General features: G+C 37.4%; 1 protein-coding gene and 1 long non-coding RNA gene across 14 annotated transcripts in view; one reads left to right on the top strand and one right to left on the bottom strand.

The window, feature by feature from the left end:
• Positions 1-14,241, bottom strand: part of GRIK1 (glutamate ionotropic receptor kainate type subunit 1) — a 437,503-nt gene that overhangs the window by 172,743 nt on the left and 250,519 nt on the right. The window lies entirely within an intron of this gene.
• Positions 1-14,241, top strand: part of LOC103350600 (uncharacterized) — a 146,326-nt gene that overhangs the window by 25,964 nt on the left and 106,121 nt on the right. The window contains exon 3 of one of the 2 annotated variants that reach the window (XR_011387737.1): positions 2,556-2,889. The exons of the other annotated variant lie outside the window; for it this stretch is intronic. This is a non-coding gene — a long non-coding RNA (uncharacterized lncRNA). Of the gene's footprint in view, positions 1-2,555; positions 2,890-14,241 lie in introns of those variants that run through there. 2 annotated transcript variants of the gene reach the window in all.

The raw sequence follows: 14,241 nt of genomic DNA, 5'->3' as shown, positions 1-14,241 counted from the left end.
GAGTTTACTCTGAGTGAGATAGGAAGCCAGCAGTGGGCTTTAAACAAGTAGTTGGATATATTTCAAGGCTGTCACCCTAGTTTTTATACTAAGGGGGGGACAGGAATAAGAGCAAAGAAAACAAGATTGGCCCTTGTAATTGTTAATATAAGAGACAACTTCAGTAAGATTCTTTTTGTTAACTCAAATGAAGGATGATGGTGACTTTTTACAGATTAGTATCTTGAGTTTGGGGAAATGTGGTTGAATGCTAGAATATGAAAATATTCTCTCCCTATATATATATATATATACATATATATATATATAAATGTCATCCTTGACTCTTTTTCTCTCAGTTATTTTTCATTGGAAAATCTTGCTACCTCTATTTTCATATATCTATATGATATATATCTATCTATAGATATATATAGATCTATAGATATAGATATATAGATATAGATATATATAGATATAGATATATATAGATATAGATATATAGATCTATAGATATATATAGATATATATAGATCTATAGATATATCTTGCTACCTCTATATTCATATATCTATATGATATATATCTATAGATATATATCTATATATAGAGAGAGATATCTATATATCTATATATCTATATATCTATAGAAATGGATATCTATATCTATATAGATATATATATAGAATATATATAGAATATATATATAGAATATATATAGAATATATATATAGAATATATATAGAATATATATATAGAATATATCTATATCTATATCTATATAGATATATATATAGATATAGATATCCATTTCTATAGATATATAGATATATGAAAATAGAGGTAGCAAGATTTTCCAATGAAAAATAAATGAGAGAAAAAGAGTCAAGGATGACATTTGGGCCCAACATTGCCTTTGACCAAAGTGAGGTACAGTGCAGAAAGTACTTGATCTGGAGCATAATTAACTTATGATGCATGTTAGAAATCCAAGTGGAGATGTCACCTTGGGCACCAGGAACACTGATCTGGATTTCATGGGGAGATTAAGTCTGGACATAGAAATCTAGGAATCATTGCTATGGATGTGATATTTAAAGCCATGACACTGGGTGGCATCACACAAGGGCTAGTATAGATTGAAAGAGTCACCGATTAGAGTGATGCAGCCACAACCCAAGGAGCCCCTAGAAGTTGAGAGAAGCAAGGGACTGAGTCTCCTCTACAAGCTTAGGAGGAAGTACACCTACCCCTTGATTTTGAACTTTTAGGCTGTAGAACTGTGAGAGAATAAATTTATCTTGTTTTTAGCCGTGGAATTTGCGTTAATTTACTATGGCAGTTATAGGAAATTAGTACAATAACTTGATGTTCTGAAGCAAATTTTAATATACCTTGTTTAATTTTTGTATTGCTTGCCTGCTTATAAATATCATTTTATTCAGTATTTCAAATAGCAATTTTTACCAATCTAACTTGATTTTGTAAATACCACCCATAGCTGTACTATATACCTCATTTGGTGTTTTTGTTTATTATATTTTTCTATTTTATTCTGAATATAACAGGGCCAGGATATAATTGCCTATATTCTAGCAAACCCAGTTAACTCCCTAACTAGCTGTATTGTGCTCATTGTGACAAATTACTAGGTCACTGAAGAAGGAAGACTGAACCCTTAGATGTCAATCAAGAAATGAAAAGTAGTAGTGACTCCTGTTTTACATTCCTGTGGAATAATAACCGTTCCAGAAGCTATCAGCAGAAACAAGATGGCAATCTGATCTATTCCTTTGCTGATAGCTGCTCCTTAAATATATAATATTATATTGCCTTTCTTTATTGCCACATCCATAATTCTAGTTTATTACATCATAAGCAATTTACTATAGGCCTGTATTTACTGCACCTTTAATTTCAAGCCTATCTATTTAAATCCTACGATTCCCTTAGATCAATGCTGTTTTGCTCATTCGGCTTCCCTCTGCTTGTTTTACTGGTTACTGCTGGAGAGCAAAGCACTTTTAGTAAAGAATTCACTCTAGATTAATTTGGATGGGAAGCAAGCATTTCCTGATGTAACAGGAAGTGAATGGATAAGAGGTAGCTAAATTATTGTCAGGAGGCTCTGAATAAGGACAGAGCTGTTGGTAAGGACAAAGACAGCCTCAGTGGTCCTGCTGTAACCTCACTACAGGTGTCAAGATACTGATGTAGCTTGGAGAGGGAGAAAAGTGATGTCACTCCAGAGTTGTTTACCACATCCAAGATCTTTCCTCGATGCCTCAAAGAACTTTACATGGGTTGAGTAGGAATGATCTTCAAGGAGGAAGCAAATGCTTCCATGGAGCAAGGAATGACTGATGTGCTTCTCAGGGTGACCAGTAAGGGAAAGGTTATAGATTATAGGCAGTTTGAGTTGCGCATTAAAAGCAAAGCCAAAGTTACTCTTTTTCCAGTGTTATTCAGTATTCAATTTCATTTATGAAACACTATTGATTGTATATTAATGTCTAAGACCATACAAGAAGCAGTGGGGGAAACAAAAATGAAAAATAATTGGCTCTTGTTCTCAGCACAACTTCCAGTCTATTGGAATAGCTTGCAATGCCCATGGAAGATAACAGAAAAGGAAAACATGTACAACAATCAATGGTTCCATCCATGAAGCAAGAGAACCATGCTGTCTTCTTCTACATGGAAATTTTCCTTATGCCTCTGATGTGGGTGAGGCAGGGAGTTGGGAAGAGACAAGGAGTTAAGAATTTCCAGCACCCAAGCCATGTATACTGGCCAAATCCCATCAGCGTCCATGGTCTTTTGGCATGGCTGAAGACTTATGCAGCGAAACCTCACTTTCCATCATGCTCTAGATGCTATGACACCTTCCTGGAGAACACCATGTATAGTACATCCCCACTCCAAATCCTGTTTGATTTGGATCGTTAATTGGGCCCTGCCTGGGACACCACCCCCGTCCTATAAAAGGATGAACCCACCTGGTGTTGGGGGCAAATCTCACTCTTGAGGTTTTTCACACTCATGTCTGAGTTTGTATTGTCTTTTTACCATTCAATAAATCTTGTTCTCCTGTTCACTTTTACATAAATCTCCTGGATGTATTCTTACATATAGGAGGACAAGAACCTGGGTTATGTCTAGCTGAGAGTCTCTCCAAGCCTAACCAGGGTTCTCGATCCCTCCTACATAAATTGGGGATCCCTACCCCCAACAACACGTCCAACCAAAGGTGAACTCTTCCTCCCTTTTGATAACATAGAATCCAGTACATATTTGTAGGAATTTATTTTGGTGTGGAATCTAAGCCCAAAGCATGCCTGTACCTTGGTATTAGAGCAATGTTTATTGAAACTTGTCTGTGTGCCAGGAGTAAAGGCAGTGATTAGGATTTACTTCATTGTTCCCAATAAATGGTGGATTCGATGAATTGATTTTCTTCCTTGTGCTTAATACACTGTACCCCATGAAGCAATGTGTTCTGGGGTCCTAGAAACCTGTGAGAGGTGAGGAAGGGAAAGGGTAGTGGCTGAGGTTTGCAGCAGTGTCTAAACTCCCCCTTACTGCCTTGTTAGCAGTGATTGCTCACTCTCTCCCAACTATTATGGGCCATTGTACCCAGGCACTTTCAAAGCTCTGATCCTCTCTAAATGCTCACTTTTCATCAGGCTGCCAGTGCTGTAGGATCATGGAGGAAGGCTCATCTCCTATTCAGCTGCAGATTACAGGCAAGAACCAAGGAATGTTGCCAAAGAATTCCTGCCAAACTTTTATTCACATGAATGTCTATAATTGTTTTCATGTCTCTGAAGAACAGTTTTTAGCTTTAACATCTCGCTTAAATGACATATGTATGCTAAAGGGCTCACAATGCCAGTTATCAGTTTATTAATTAAAGGAATAGAATATGCCAAGTTCAAAACCTGTATTTCCAGGCAAGCTATGCTATGTGTTTGTGCTGATTGGATAGTTTATGTCCCCTCTATTTCTGCTATTTCTCAAACTGAAATTTCTTCTTGCTGAGAAGGAAATATTGGTGTTAAAGATGTGAAATGAGGTCTGAAGCCAGGACACATGGGAGCTTAATGCTCCAACAGAGCAGCATTTACCAATGTGTGTGCAAAGAAGTCGCCCATGAGATGCCACACACAAAGGGAATTTACTGGTCAAATACACTTGGGAAGCACTGCTTTGTGTCACTCCCTCTAAAAACTCACACCACTCAGTACATCTAAGGCTCTCAAAGGACCTGTAGTAAAGGAAACAATTTGACTCTGCTTAATCACCCAATGTTCATCACATTCATTGGATTACAGGATAGTTTCCTTGTAGCTGTGACATGCAGTGGAATTATCCCAAGGTACACATTTTGAGAAATTTGAGCCAGAGACCTGCCTTGTTTGAGAATAAAATCATTTAGACTTTAATATTGTGTTTGCAATCAAAACACATAAGAACCCAGTGTCAGTTTCTGGGTCAGAATTATAAACTAATAATGGCACTGTTTTTTTGAGAAATTGGCATTGGATTCATACTGTCAATTTTTATACACATTTTACATTTACAATAATAGCTTAAACATGAAGATAGTCTGTGTGTCTATTTAACCAAAACATCTTGTGATCATATCTCAAACACAGCTGCAGGTAGGGTTCAGGTCATTGGCATCTGATATAAATATTTATTTAATAAATTTATTTAAGTAACAGAGAGATGGAAAGAGAGAGAGAGTCAGATAGAGAGTTCCCATCTGCCAGTTCACTCCCCAAATACTCAAAATGGCCAGCGTTGGCCAGGCCAAACTCGGGAGCCAGGAACCCAATCTAGATTTACCTGTGTGGATGGCAGTTTCCAATAACTTTAATCATCACTGCTACCTCCCAGGGTCTGCATCAGAAGAAAGCTGGAATCAGGAGCCAGAGGCAGTAATCAAACATAAGTACTTCAATATAAAAAGTGCCCTTTTCCTTGTGTAAATGTTTAAAAATGCAATATTCTTTACAACAGTCTCTCCTTATTTTTCTTTTAGTTTCCATCTAATTTTTAAATTATCTCTGTGTTTTTCTAAATGTTCAACATTAGAAAATTAACAAAGGGGCCACTGTTGTGGCACGGCAGGTTAGCCACTACCTGGGATGCCAGCATTCCATATGAGCATTGGTTCCCCTCAGTGTTACTCTGCTTCAGATCCAGCTCCCTGCTAGGGCACTCGAGAAAGCAGCAGAAGGTAACCCAGACACTTGGGCCCCTGCCACCCATGTGGGAGACCTGGATGGAGTGCCAGGGTCCTGGTTTCGGCCTGGGCCTTCCCCAGCCTGTTGTGGCCACTTGGGGAGTGAACCAGAGGATGGAAGTTTTCCCTCCCTCTCTTTTCTCTATTTCTGTGTAGCTCTACCTTTCAAATAAAAAAAAAAATCTTAAAAAAATTAATAAGCTATGCTTTCAATTTTTCAATCACTGACTTTAAATTGTGCAAAATGGTGTCTGAGCAACAATAGTGTTTTAGAACATCTAAAAAGGTTACAGAATCTCAGGTGTAAGCACTTACATATTTACCAAAACCCTTCTCTTTTAAAGTCCTGAATGGAATCTGTATTTGCTCTTGCTCATCAGGTTATCCCAGAGCAAGGGAAATCTTTCAGTAGAGCATTACTTCTTAGGTTGCTTACAGATGCATTCTGAGATCCAACACTGTAAAATGAACTGAGAGTTTGCACTGACATGAATAATGAATATGTTTGATGGAAGTTATTTCTCAGAGAAAATCTCTTTGTGAAGTCGTTTGGTCCCAGATGAAGAAAGGTAAGTTTGAATAATGCACTCATACGGGAAAACTACAAGTTGATAATAAAAAATAAGGCACAGTTAACATCATCATCACAGAGGGATTGTGTTAGGAATGCTTCAAAAGGGGGGCTTTTGGAAATATACTCTGCTTATTTTAAAAATACTAAAATATGAAAGTCTACCTTGCCACTTATTTACACATATTTTAAAATATGCCACATTCTGTGAACTCCTGCAGCTGGTACCACTGTCCAGGAAGTCCTGCCATGTTTTTTATTCTATGTAATTTTATTTTAGTAGAGGGCATTTGACGCAATGGTTAAAATGCCACTTGGGACATCTGTGTCCCATATCAGAGGGTCTGGGTTTGAGTCCCGGCTCTACTGCCAATTCCAGCTTCCTGCTTATGTGCACCCTAGTGGGGCAGCAGGTGGTGGCTTAGAGAGTTGATTCCCTGCCACCCACATAGGAGACCTACATTGAATTCTTGGCCTCCAAATTTGGACTGGATCCACCATGGCCATTTTGGGCATTTGGTAAGTAAACCAGTGGATTGATGATCTATGTGTGTGTGTGTGTGTGTGTGTTTGTGTCTGTCTCTTTTTGTCTATGTGCCTTTCAATCAAAATAAATCAATTAAAATGAAAAAGCAAAAAATTATATTTAAACCTTTATTTAAAAATAGATATACACATGTAAATTGGATAGAATATTGAAAAGAAAAAGTAGCCAAAAAGGTATAATCATGCCACCATGAAACAATCATTATTAAGTTTGGTAATTTTCCTTCTAGTCTTATCCTGTGTACATACCTGAGTGTTCCTGAAATGAACTAGTTAAGATCATACCTAACTATCTTCACATTGCACCATCATATATTCATCTCTCCGTGAGAACAACCTGTGTTTTTAGTGGTTGGCTAATATACCATCACCATCGTTTATTGAATCCATCTCACTTTGTTGGGTAAATTGTCAGATTGTGGCGAGGACCCCGAGGGGCCCCTCTCCTTGGGTTAGGAAAAAAATGCTGGCTAAAGGTAGAACCGGTAGAGAATTGAAGCAGGGGCTTTTGGGGAACAGGGGTTGTAGGGATTTTCAGAGAAATACAGTGACCGCAGCTAGGTCATCTGCAGCAAATGGGGCAAGGCCAACTACAGCAACACTATTAGGCCAACTGTAGTGATTCAGGTGCATGCAGGAGTGACTTTGTGTAACAGTTGTGTAGGCAGTGTTATGGCTCTAGAATATCCAACCAAAAGTTGAATAACTGAATATGTATAGGAAACATAAAGCTGTTGTGTGTACAAGACAATGTCCTGATTTGCTGGAGGCCCAGAATTTGGAGACTGAACTCTCCTCTGGGCCAGCTGGCAGAATAAACCTGTTAAGAGCCTTTGTGTTTCCCACCTCTCTGGGTTTCTTGCTATAGGTGCTCACTGTTATGAATAATATTTGCCACTTCCTATGATTTCACTGGGAGAATTTTGGAAAATGTAATTATTAGGTCATAATGTATAAACAATAATGCTTTTAAACTGATATGAGGATGTGAAGGCTGACCAACTCATACTTGTATCTACTGTGTAAAAATGTCTAATTGAATTTGGGCTTTAATCAGAAGCTGTATGTTTTTTTGTTTGTTTGTTTTTTTAGTTTTTTTTTTTAACTTTTATTTAGTAAATATAAATTTCCAAAGTACAGTTTATGGATTACAATGCTTCCCCCATAACTTCCCTCCCACTCGCAACCCTCCCCTCTCCCACTCCCTCTCCCCTTCCATTCACATCAAGATTCAGTTTCAATTATCTTCATATACAGAAGATCGATTCAGTATATATTAAGTAAAGATTTCATCAGTTTGCACTCACACAGAAAAACAAAGAGTAAAATACTGTTTCAGTACTAGTTATAGCATTACTTCACATTGGACAACACATTAAGGACAGATCCCACATAAGGAGTAAGTGCACAGTGACTCCTGTTGTTGACTTAACAATTTGACATTCTTGTTTATGGCGTCAGTAATCTCCCTTGGCTCTAGTCATGAGTTGCCAAGGCTATGGAAGCCTTTTGAGTCGCCGACTTCGATCTTATTCAGACAGGGTCTTAGTCAAAGTGGAAGTTCTCTCCTCCCTTCAGAGAAAGGTACCTCCTTCTTTGATGGCCCCATTCTCTCCACTGGGATCTCACTCATAGAGATCTTTCATTTAGGTCTTCTTTTTTTTTTCCCCCAGAATGTCTTGGTTTTCCATGCCTAAAGTACTCTCATGGGCTCTTCAGCCAGATCCGAATGCCTTAAGGGCTGATTCTGAGGCCAGAGTGCTATTTAGGACATCTGCCATTCTATGGGCTTGCTGTGTATCTCACTTCCCATGTTGGATAGTTCTCTCCCTTTTTGATTCTATCAGTTAGTATTAGCAGACACTAGTCTTGTTTGTGTGATCCCTTTGACTCTTAGACCTATCAGTGTGATCCATTGTGAACTGAAATTGATCACTTGGACTAGTGAGATGGCATTGGTACATGCCACCTTGATGGGATTGTATTGGAATCCCTGGCACGTTTCTAACTCTACCATTTGGGGCAAGTCCGATTGAGCATGTCCCAAATTGTACATCTCCTCCCTCTCTTATTCCCACTCTTATATTTAACAGGGATTACTTTTCAGTTAAAACTTAAACACCTAAGAATAATTGTGTGTTAATTACAGAGTTCAACCAATAGTACTAGAACAAAAAAATAATAATAAAATGGATAAGCTGTATGTTTTTAAGTCAAATGGCGGCAGAAAACATTTGTTATTGGCTTGATTTGCATCTATTTGAATATTGATGTTTAATTTTTAAAAGCTTATTTGCTACCTATTTGCATGTCTAATTTTAAATTACTTGTTCCTGTCTTTGCCTTTTTATATTTTAAGACTTGTTGTTGATATGTTACTTTCTAAAAAAGGATGTAAAACCTTTGAATTTTTATTGCTAATATTGTCTCAGTTTATTATTTAGCTCTTTTTTTTTTTTTTATTTTTTTATTTTTTTAATTTTTTATTTATTTTTTTATTTTTTTTTAACTTTTATATAATGAATATAAATTTCCAAAGTACGATTTATGGATTACAATGGCTTCCCCCCCATACCGTCCCTCCCACCCACAACCCTCCCCTTTCCCACTCCCTCTCCCCTTCCATTCACATCAAGATTCATTTTCGATTATCTTAATATACAGAAGATCAGCTTAGTATACATTAAGTAAGGCTTTCAACAGTTTGCTCCCACACAGAAACATAAAGTGAAAAATAATAGATGATTTTTTTTAATGATGATGAAATCAGATCAGACCTATTGTCATGTTTAATCCCAGTGAGAGTCAAGTTGGGAGTTGATAGTTTCTTTTCTTTTCTTTTTTTTTTTACAGAGGATCAGTTTAGTATGCATTAAGTAAAGATTTCAACAGTTTGCACCCCCATAGAAACACAAAGTGAAATATATTATTTGAGTACTCATTATAGCATTAAATCTCAATACACAGCACATTAAGGACAGAGATCCTACATGAGGAGTAAGTGCACAGTGACTCCTGTTGTTGACTTTACCAATTGACACTCCTGTCTATGGCATCAGTAATCTCCCTATGCTCCAGTCATGAGTTTCCAAGGCTATGGAAGCCCCTTGAGTTCTCCGACTCTTATCTTGTTTAGACAAGGTCATAGTCAGAGTGGAGGTTCTCTCCTCCCTTCAGAGAAAGGTACCTCCTTCTTTGAAGACCTGTTCTCTTAAAGCTAAAGGCAAAGAAATAGTAAACTTTTAATAATGTCAGGTTACTGATTATTTTGTCTTGAAACATGAAATACTTGCAGTAGTTATTAATACATCCGGTTCTTTCTTTTCTATGTAGGTGGGTGGATTGCACCTAACTTGGAGTTGGTGGGGCTGGGTGACTGATTCTATCCAACGACATTTGCGTAAAAGTCATTTAGGTCATCTATGGTAAGCAAGTAAGAGACTCCCCAGGGCTCTTCTCCTTCCCTCAGTCCAGTGCCTGGTTCAAGCCTGAAGTTCAGAAGGAAGCCTTGTCAGTAGAGCCTGCAATATTCTCACTGTAGTCATTGTAGCAAGAAAATATCTGCATTTATTTTAATCCTCTATTTTTTACTTATTATAGTAGCAGGATCTGGCCTGAGTGGAATTCTTGATCTAGGAAGATACTTGAAAAAGTTCATGGAAAATTGAATTATAAGATGTTTGTTTTGTACAAAAGTTTGGAAATTGAAGCATTTTTTTCATGTTTTCTACGAACTTTTTGAAGATTCCTCATATGCATTCCAAGAGTTTTTTGTGCCAAAATAAACTTTTAAATTCCATTTTCCATGGAATTTTTGAAGTCCTATTGTGTTTACTATTAAAAATTTCTCCTCTGCTTTCAGAATTGATAAATATTCAGACATAATTGCTATTAGGATTTTTGTTTGTTTAAATAACCAAGAAAGTAAGATCTAAGCAGAACACTGGAATACTGACAGAGAAATTGAAAATAGTAAGTAAGTGTTGAACTTCTTTGTTCAGAGAATGTTCCCGGAATGCTCACCTGGCAACACTGTTCTAAGAGAGAGCCAGCCAGCCACTAACAAGGGAAGCCACAGGAACCCAATGTGGAAGGTGTAGACTGCAGCAGCAAGGGCTGCCCTGCTTCCCTTAGTCCACACCCTGGGCACTCTCCTAACTTTGTCATAAAAGCCCTAGCAAATGCCTTGGGAGAGCAGTTTCTTTACGAACTGTCCCTTCCCACCATCTCCTTTACCTTTTGCAGGTAAATACAGCTTTCCTCTGTGCCACTCTTCCAGTAGCTGAGTATGTGATGACACCGCGACTGAACAGACCTGTGTCTGCTCACACTTACATACTCCTTTTAAAAGTTCTTCTGGTGTAGGTAGTAGGGAACAGCTACTACAGTTTTTACACACACACACACACACACACACACATGCATATGTTTATATAATTTTGTCTTGATGGTTACATCCACCTTTGTAGTAAACTGAGTCATCATATAATTCAATTTCTGGATTTTTTTGTTCCACTAACTATTCTGCCCACATTTATGTATCATGCCAGTTCAAGTCCTGGCTGCTCCACTTCCAATCCACCTCTCTGCTATGGCCTGGGAAAGCAGTACAAGATGGCCCAAGTCCTTGGGCCCCTGCACCCACTTGGGAGACCTGGAAGAAACTCCTGGCTCCTGGCTTCGAATCAGCGCAGCTCCAACCATTGGGAGTGAACCAGCAGATAAAGACCTCTCTCTCTCTCTCTCTCTCTCTCTCTGCCTTTCAAATAAATAAATAAATCTTTTTTAAAAAAGTTCCAATTACTCTTACAAAATATTTTCTTGAAGAGATTTAAATATTGGTTACTTGGAATGTTGTTGAGAATATCATTAAACCTATCAAATCTTTTATGAATATTAGAAAAGTTTCATCTATCTATCTCAGAACATGAGATTTTATATTGTCAAAATATTTGTATAAAACAAGTCACATATTAATATTTTGTATTTGATACTTTTTTCCACAAGTTTGATATTTTGTTTTTTCTTTGTTGCTACTGTTGATTTTATTAATTTTGTATGTTTACATTGACTTGCTTTTCTGCATCATTTTTAAATACTTTAATTTTATTTTGAATTTTCTTGTATTGTCACATCTCTGAGTGTCCAACTTATCTCTCTCTCTCTTTCTCTCTTTCTCTCTTTTATTTGACAGGCAGAATTAGTGGGAGAGTGAGACAGAGAGAAAGTCCTCCTTCAGCTGGTTCATGCCCCAAATGGCTGCTACAGCCGGCGCTGCGCCAATCCAAAGCCAGGAGCCAGGTGCTTCCTCCTGGTCTCTCAAGTGGGTGCAGGGGCCCAAGTACTTGGGCCACCCTCCACTGCCCTCCTGGGCCACAGCAGAGAGCTGGACTGGAAGAGGAGCAACTGGGACTAGAACCCGGCGCCCATATGGGATGCTGGCGCCACAGGCAGAGGATTTGCCAAGTGAGCCACGGCGCTGGCCCCCAACTTATCTCTTTAGCTTCTAGCATTGGCTAGATTTTCAGAGTAAGAAAGTGAGAGAAAGTCTACTTATTTAGTTTCTAACAGAAGATAAAATGTCTCTACTATTGAACCATTACCTGTAATTTGCAGATTGGATTCAAATAGATGTAATATCATTAATTTAATATAATACAAGAAATTCAAATTACCTCAAACAATATGTATTGAATTTTGTTAAATGTTTTTCAGGATTCAATTTACCCTTCTAGTGACCTATTTTATGGGATTACATTACATTAACTCAGCCTTAAAATTCTGGGATAGATTATATTTAATCATTGAGGTTTTTCTTTTAATATGTTGCTGACATTTTATGAGCATTTTGAATTTTTATTAGTGAAAATGGTGTGTATATGTGTGTCTGTTAGCCTTGCCAATTTTGTCTTTAGAATTATCTAAGCTTACTAAAATGTAAAGAATGGCTTTTTAAAAATTTCTATGTCTTAAAAAAATATAGAAGTTCCTTAAATCTAAAAGAACTCATCAGTAAGGCTATGTAGCTCAGAATGCTTCTATAAATAGTTCTTTGATAAATTTTTAAACTTTCTCATTAGTTATTAATAATCTTGAGTAGACTTTAATATTATATTTTAGACTATCATCTATTCCAGTAAGATTTTAATTATTTTTCATATAGCTATTTAAATAGTACCCTACAGTAATTATTACAAGAACTTAAAATGTTTTGCTGTCATTGTTACACTTCACCTTTTGTTTAGTTAACTTTTCTCTATTTTTTGCCCCTCTTTCTTTCTCTCCTCCTTCCTTCACTTCTTCTTTTCTTTCTTTCTTGTCTCTTTTCTTCCTTTTGGTTAGTGATTTTTCCCTACTTTAAAGTCTGAAGACAAACTCATTCTTCAGTTTAAGCTTCCCTATCCTGCTTTCTAGGCACCAATTTTGTATAGATTTGTATAATTATTTCTTATTTAAGTTAAAAGGAAAGTAGCTCAAGTGCCTGACTTAACATTCTGAAAATAAAGAATAAAGGTGAAAAGAATAATCATTTAAAATTCTACCATCCAAAGAGTTAGCAATATCAAGTTTAGGTGTTATTTTCCTCTAAACATTATTTGCTATATATAGATATACACTGGAATAATGCTGTGTATAACATTGTGTTTTTACTTAATGACATTTTCTGTATTATTCAATATTTACTAAACATAATTTTAGTAGTGCATATTATATTTAAAAATTAAAGCTTATTTAAATAACTATTATTAGACATTATGTATTTTTATAATCCTTTGCTATAAAATAATGCTTCAATAAATATATTCTTTTGGACAAAATAGTATTGATATACATCTTTCTTTTTGTAATTATTTTGCATGAAATTCAAAGCTAACAACATGCTCATAGGGACTGGAGCTGTGGCACTGTGGGTTACGCTATGGCCTGCAGCATCCCATAGGGCACCAGCTCAGCCCCAGCTGATCCACTCCCAGTCTAGCTGCCTGCTAATGGGCCTTGGAGAGCAGTGGAGGATGTTTCAAGTGCTTGGGCCCCTGAACCTACATGAGACAAGCTCCTGGCTTCTGACTTTGAAATAACCCAGGCTTGGCCACTGTGGCCATCTGGGGAGTGAAGCAGTAGATGCAAGATCTCGCTCTCGCTCTCTCTCTCTCTCTCTCTGTAACTCTGCCTTTAGATAAATCTTAAAACAAGAATGTGTTCATTTTTAAAGATTTTTTAAAAAGATTTATTTATACAAAGAGAGGAGAGGCAGAGAGAGAGAGAAGTCTTCCACCCTCTGATTCACTCCCCAATTGGCCACAAGGGCCAGAGCTGGGCCAATCTGAAGCCAGAAGCCAGGAGCTTCTTCTGGGTCTCCCACACAGATGCAGGGGCCTAAGGACTTAGTCCATTTTCTACTGCTTTCCCAAACCATAGCAGAGATCTGGATCAGAAGTGGAGCAGCTGGAACTTGAACTGGCACCCACATAGGATGCTGGCACTGCAGGCTGCAGCTTTACCCACCACATCGCCAGCCCCTCATTTTTAATCTTGCTGAATATTGCCTAATTGTCTTCAAGAAACATTGCATTAACTCACATGCCTACTTACGAATGTGTGAGAATGCACATTTTTTTGAATTTTCAAGTATTGAAAATAAAAAAAAATCAATTCCCTAGGCAAATACTTTGTAATTGATGACTGCTTAAATTTATATCTCATAGAGTATTTCAGGCATGGAAAGCCAAGACACTGTGGCAAAAAAAAAAAAAAAGACCTAAATGAAAGATCTCTGTGAGTGAGATCCCAGCGGAAAGAACGGGCCATCAAAGAAGGAGGTACCTTTCCCTGAAGGGAGGAGAGAACTTTCACTTTGACTATGACCCTGTCTGAATAAGATCGAAATCGGCGA

The sequence above is a fragment of the Oryctolagus cuniculus genome, chromosome 4 (genome assembly GCF_964237555.1).
Source record: "Oryctolagus cuniculus chromosome 4, mOryCun1.1, whole genome shotgun sequence".
NCBI classification, from domain to species: domain Eukaryota; kingdom Metazoa; phylum Chordata; class Mammalia; order Lagomorpha; family Leporidae; genus Oryctolagus; species Oryctolagus cuniculus.
This window is presented reverse-complemented; position numbering and strand designations above follow the sequence as displayed.